This window comes from Sus scrofa, chromosome 6, assembly GCF_000003025.6.
Source record: "Sus scrofa isolate TJ Tabasco breed Duroc chromosome 6, Sscrofa11.1, whole genome shotgun sequence".
Lineage (NCBI taxonomy): Eukaryota > Metazoa > Chordata > Mammalia > Artiodactyla > Suidae > Sus > Sus scrofa.
In genome coordinates this window covers 116,705,070-116,711,069 of record NC_010448.4, presented here as the reverse complement: position 1 = coordinate 116,711,069, position 6,000 = coordinate 116,705,070, and the positions used below count along the sequence as shown (strand labels likewise).

At 40.4% G+C, this 6,000-nt stretch overlaps 1 long non-coding RNA gene across 2 annotated transcripts in view; it reads left to right on the top strand.

Annotated features, from left to right (window-relative positions):
* Window positions 2,913-6,000, top strand: part of LOC110261191 — a 55,796-nt gene continuing 52,708 nt past the window's right edge. For both annotated transcript variants that reach the window (XR_002345080.1, XR_002345079.1), the window contains exon 1: window positions 2,913-3,309. This is a non-coding gene — a long non-coding RNA (uncharacterized LOC110261191). The remainder of the gene's footprint in view (window positions 3,310-6,000) is intronic.

Below are 6,000 nucleotides of genomic sequence, written 5' to 3'. Positions count from 1 at the left end.
ACATACACACACACGCCCCCCTCAGTGTTGTACCCTAACTCTCATGACTTAAACCTTGTATAAGAGTTAAAGTGGAAAACAACAATTCGTGCTTCCTATTCACTCATCTCAATTTTCACAGCAGTATTACATAATAATTCATAACATAGGCCCTGATTATGATGAATATAAGTCCAAATATACAAAGATTTCCACTAGCAGCCAGGGTTAAAACCCTGCCCTGATTTTCTAAGACGTCACAGTGAAGTGGGCACTGAATTCTAAATGTCCTACAGTATTAATTCCCCTTTGTATTGGAGGCGGCTTAGCCAGCAGCTTTGGGCAGACCTGCGAGTAGGAAAAAGAAGCGAGAGGAAGGAGAAGGGGAAACCACTGGTGCGTGAACTGAGGGAACTCAGCCATTCACAAAGGATTCTGTAGTCAACATGTAAAAGGGGGGTCTTTGTAAATTTCCCACTCAATTTTTTTCCTGCCCTTGTCGCAAGATTTTTTAGTTTTAAACAGTGAGAAAATTAGAAAAGAATCATCAAAATCAAGAAAAAAGTGAATAATGGGAAAATCAGTAAGTTGGGTCATTATGTAAAAAAAAAAAAAAAAAAGGAAGTAGGTATTTGTAACTGCAGTATCCCTTTGCCAGAGAATTCATTAACTCGTTTATTCTTTTCTTCAATAAATATTTAGCAAGCAGGCACAGAGCAGGAATGTGAGGTATAGTATACCCAAAAAAGATGACATTCTTGACTTTATAGATTTCATATTCTACTGATAGAGAAAATGAATACACAAGTACATGTTCAAATAAACTTATGTTCATACATATTATGAAAGAAAGTAATAGAAAAGGGAATAATAGAAATGGGAATGATACTTTGGGAACTATATTAGATCAGATAGCTGGAATAGAAAATAGAGCAAATCACATGAAAAAAACAGAAATGCTCATTCAAGTAAACCTTTTTTTTTTTTTTTTTTTTTCTTCACCAAGCATTTAGCACTGTCTAGGCATGGGTATATTCTTAGTTTTGATTGTGACACAGTCTAGATGGAAAAAAAGGAAGAGAGATGGTCACATCATTATAGGACTCTGAGACAGCTGCTCCCCTGCAGGTAATCCATAGTGTGGAAGAAAGAGGTTGGAAAGCTGTGCAGAGTCATCAGAAAAATCTTCAAAAGAGGAGACTTTTTTAAAATTTTTATTTGTATTAGAGTATAGTTGATTTACAGTGTTGTGTCAGTTTCTGCTGTACAGCATATTGACTCAATCATACATATGTATACCATCTTTTTCTAATACTATCTTCTATCATGTTCTGTCCCAAGGGATTATATACAGTTCCCTGTGCTATGCAGTAAGACCTTATTGCTTATCCATTCTAAATGGAATAGTTTGCATCTACCAACTCAACATCACTAATTATTAGAGAAATGCCAATCAAAAATACAATGAGATACCACCTCACATTGGTCAGAATGACCATCATTAATAAGTCTACAAATAAATTCTGGAGAGGATGTGGAGAAAAGGGAACCTTCCTGACTGTTGGTAGGAATGCAAATTGGTACAACTACTATGGAAAACAGTATGAAGTTTCCTCAGAAAACTGCATATAGAACTATCATATGACCCAGCACTCCCATTCCTGGGCGTACATCTGGATAAAACTTTATTCAAAAAATACATGCACCCCTATGTTCATTGCAGCACTATTCACAGTAGCTAAGACATGAAAACAACCTAAATGTCCACCGACAGATGAATGGCTTAAGAAGAAATGGTATATATGTAATGGAATACTACTCAGCCATGAAAAAGTAAACTGATGCCATTTGCAGCAACATGGATGGGACTAGAATTCTCAAACTAAGCAAAGTAAGCCAGAAGGAAAAAGACAAATACTATATGGTATCACTTATATGCAGAATCTAAAATATGGCACAAATGAACATACTACAAAATAGAAACAGATACGTGGGACATGGAGAGCAGACTTGTGGTTGCCAAGGGGGCTGGGGTAGGAAGTGGGAAGAGGAGATTTTAATCTGGGCCCTGAAGGCTAAGCAAAAACTTAACAGGTGGTAATGAATCTGAAGAGAGACTTGGAATAAGACTATTATGAAGAGATGCATGGCTGCTAATAAATTCGGCTTTATCCTCTGGGCAATGGAGAGCTACAGAGACTAGTATGCAGAGGAGGGGTCCCCATGAAGGAAGAGCAGGAACAGGTCATATCAGTCAGAGGAAGAAACAGGGAGAAGTAATTAGGTCACAGGATTGAGGCCCCGTAGCCAGGTTCTCCACTCCTAGTAGTCCCAGTGGGGATTATAGAAGGAAATAGGCAGGAGAAGAGACCACAGCCATGCAGAGCCCTTGCTCGGAGATGGATGGGCCATATCAAGGGGCACATGGGCTTGCCCTGGAAAGCTGGCAGGTGTGAAAATTGTGCAAAGGAAGGTGAGAGATGGGGGCATCCCTTTCCAGAAAGACTGAGCCTACATCCCCAGATCACTGTGTGCCTCTGACCTGGGCAGATTTAAGAATGAAGGAAAAGTGCCTTCATCTGCACAAGGCTCTCTCTCTCTGGGCTTTGGTTCTTGTTTGAGGAGAACAGAATATCATTTGTCAGACTTTAGAAAGACTTCTGTGTCTGCATCCATTAACTCCAATCTCCCAATCCATCCCACTCCCTCTGCCTCCCCCTTGGCAAGCACAAGGCTATTCTCCAAGTCCGTGATTTTCTTTTCTGTAGAAAGGTTCTTTTGTGCTGTATATTAGATTCCAGACTGCTGTACAGCAGAAAAAAAAATTGTATTGGGGAAATAACAATAAAAAATTTTTTAATTAAAAAAAAAGAAAGACCCCTGTGTCATTGAGATCAAATGAGGATTGCTTCCTCTAACCCTCCCCCCACCCCCCAATGTATCTAGGCCTCTAAAAATTGAATTTTATGGTGAACAAATAATTCTAAGCTGGCTATGTTTGAGTAGGAAAGTAGAGCATCATTATTTAGTAGCCATAGTCCTAAATCTAATGTATGAATTTCTAATTTAAAAAAAAAAAAGCTATATTTGGAAGAGGTGTTGCTTTTAGATTTGCAGCTGAACTTGGTCTGGTTTTGTGTCGTTTCCTATTTAAAACTTCAGGTGTGGCTTTCAACCCTTGATGTTCTTGTACTGATCACTTGCCATACAGGCATATCAGGCAGGACATAGAACCTAGAGGCCACTGAGACCAGTAGCCGGGAGGAGAAATATATATTTTAAAATGCACGGAAGACACGGAGAAGAAAACAAGGCTACCCAAATCTGACGGTAAGAAAGACAACACCCACTTCTTTTATCTCATTCTAACTCCTGATGTTTTCATCTTTGGCATAAAGGGATTTCCTTCCTAGCTAACCCCCCTCACCCTCAATAATGCTTGTGAAAAAAAAAGTCTTGGTTTTGTGATAGGAAGCTTCTTTTGTTATGCAGACAAAACCCAACACAAGTTACCACAAATCCAGGGACACACTACTTTTATTTTCTTAGGGTTACCTACGGAAGCAACATAGGACCTTAGAAGCCTGGGAAATGTTAGTATCTTCTGAAATTGGATACAAACCACCTCCATGAAAAGCCGCAAGCCAGGAGTGCTTCTCAAGGGCATCCTATGCTTTGCGACTTTCAAACTTACCCCCAAAATATGAAATTGTGATTTTTTTCCCCCCTCGTGTAATTATTTTCCTATAATAGTTTTTCTGCTTTTCTAGTTCTCGGCTTCTCTCCTTTCTCAATCTCTGAGAAGAATTTCCCAAACGGATCTTACATGAATGAGAAAGAGGAGAAGGTCCAGTAAGGGATATAAACTGGGTTTGGCTTCTCATAGTGAATGGAGAGCCCTGGGTGGGACCTGACATGAGTTCAGCGCCATCTTGGGAAAGGTGCTCAGGTTTCTGTGTTCTCAGAGGTGATCCACCCAAGGGCAAGGAAGAACAAGTAATAAGGTGTTCTTGTCATGCAGCTCGAGATTTTTAAAACACATTAACTGTAATTTTGAGATAGTCAGAATTTAGTGAACCATTAAAAGTGACCCAGTTCACTGAACCAAACTGAACTGAACAGATGGAATTCCACCCTTACTGTGCTTGAGTGACTCCAAGAACAATGCAGAGTCCTCTTTTAAATCCCCCCTCTGAGCTGCCTACCTCGCTTAGGCAAACATGTGGGGGATGCTGTGGTCATTTCTCTACTTGTCTATTCTCTTATTGCAGCTGCAAACTGGGACTCAGAATGTGCTGGATTGATGGGACATTGTGTTTTGCTGGGGTTTTTTTGTTTTTCTTGTTTTTCTTCTGAATTTGACTCTGCCTGTGAAGCTGGACAGTCCTGATTAGATTATTTTCTCTTTCGAGGACTTCTCTTTCAAATTCAGCTCTGTTCGTTTTATGGCTCCTTCCTTCCTTCCCATCCTTTCACCCCACAAACATTAAACACAAACCAGAGATGACACCACCCCCTGCCCCCACACTGTGTCCCTTCTCTGGTCTTAAAAGCCTTCCAGGCACAGCTGATTATGAATACTTTGGAAATTAAACATTTATTCTTCAACCTCTCCCATTAAAAAGTGGAGCAGAGATGAACTTTCCCAGGAAACCGAGAACAGCATCTCTAGGTGTCAGAATCCTCCAGTAACAATGGGCAGTGCATCTGCTGTTAAAAAAAGAAAGAAAAAAAAAATCCCCAATATTCTGAAGAACAATATGATGCAACTGTTGGAAGATGAAAATGAAAGCCTCTAGGCAGGGAGGAAACTGTGAGAATATCTCACAGAAAGAGATACATAAAAGGTTAAAATTGTGGCAAAATAAGAATAAAACCCAGAGACCAAAACAGAGCCATCTGTATCTACACAGACTTTAGAAAAATAGAGATTAGAGAGGTTTCATTATGCCAGCTGTCACGTGACTGGGGAAGCCGTAAAACAAACTGTGTTACGGTCTCGGGATGAGGTCTTAGAAGTGGAACCAGAATGGGTGCGCATTTGTTTGTTTTTGTCTGTATCAGCTTTAAGTGTTAATTACCACAATCCACTGCATTATCTCTGCCTCTGTGGAGCAGAGAGAGGAGCCACGCTGTCCCCACCCCGGTCCCCATAGATCCTCCATGGGACAGTTCGGTTTGGCCTCTGGCCTCGGTGTAGGGCAGAGAGATGCAAACTTTACAGCCAGATGGGATGTGGGCTCTGAACTCGGGAGTGACCAGTTTGTGAACCTGCGACTTCCTCTCACTCATCTGCAAGATGGGAATGTCAGTGTTGCCCATTATGATTCCGAGGAAGCTCCCTGCTCCATTCTGATTGCAATCTAGGTCAGCGACAGCCAAAGCAAATGTTGACATTCAAGCATTTCCTAGCCTTTACCAATCTCAAGCTTTCCAGTCTTTCCAGGCTCTTCTACCACCTGCACATGCTCATGTAGAATCAAGAAACGTGGCCATAAATGCCTGTGTGCAATCTGCCTTCATCTTCTGTGTGGCCATTCTGACATCTTGGGGAGGATTCTGAGGCAGTATCACAACACTGTCTCTCATTGGTGGGTTAAATATTATGTGTATGCAACTTTGGTTACTCTTAGTAATATCCAAGTAATTCATTTATTCTATTCAACATGTATCAAGCACTTACTGTGTGCTGTTTTGGTTCTATGGAGACAGAAAGATTATGCATAAGGCAATCATTGCTTTAAAAGATGTCAAGAGGTAATCAGACTCATGAAATAATAATATAGCCATGCAATGAGTATCAGTAATGGCTTCCGCTATTTGGTATCAGTGCAATTAAAAAACATGTAAAAAAATAGACAACAACAGAAAAAGAAAACTCCCTACCCAGCAGCTGAAGTGAAAGAATAAACATTTTTCATGGATCCATTGCCTTTTAAAAAGTGGCCTAGATGTCCCCAACAAGGACTTTCCTAAGAGAGAAGAGTGAGGGTGTTCTTTTTTCCAATTATCTTTGTGTCC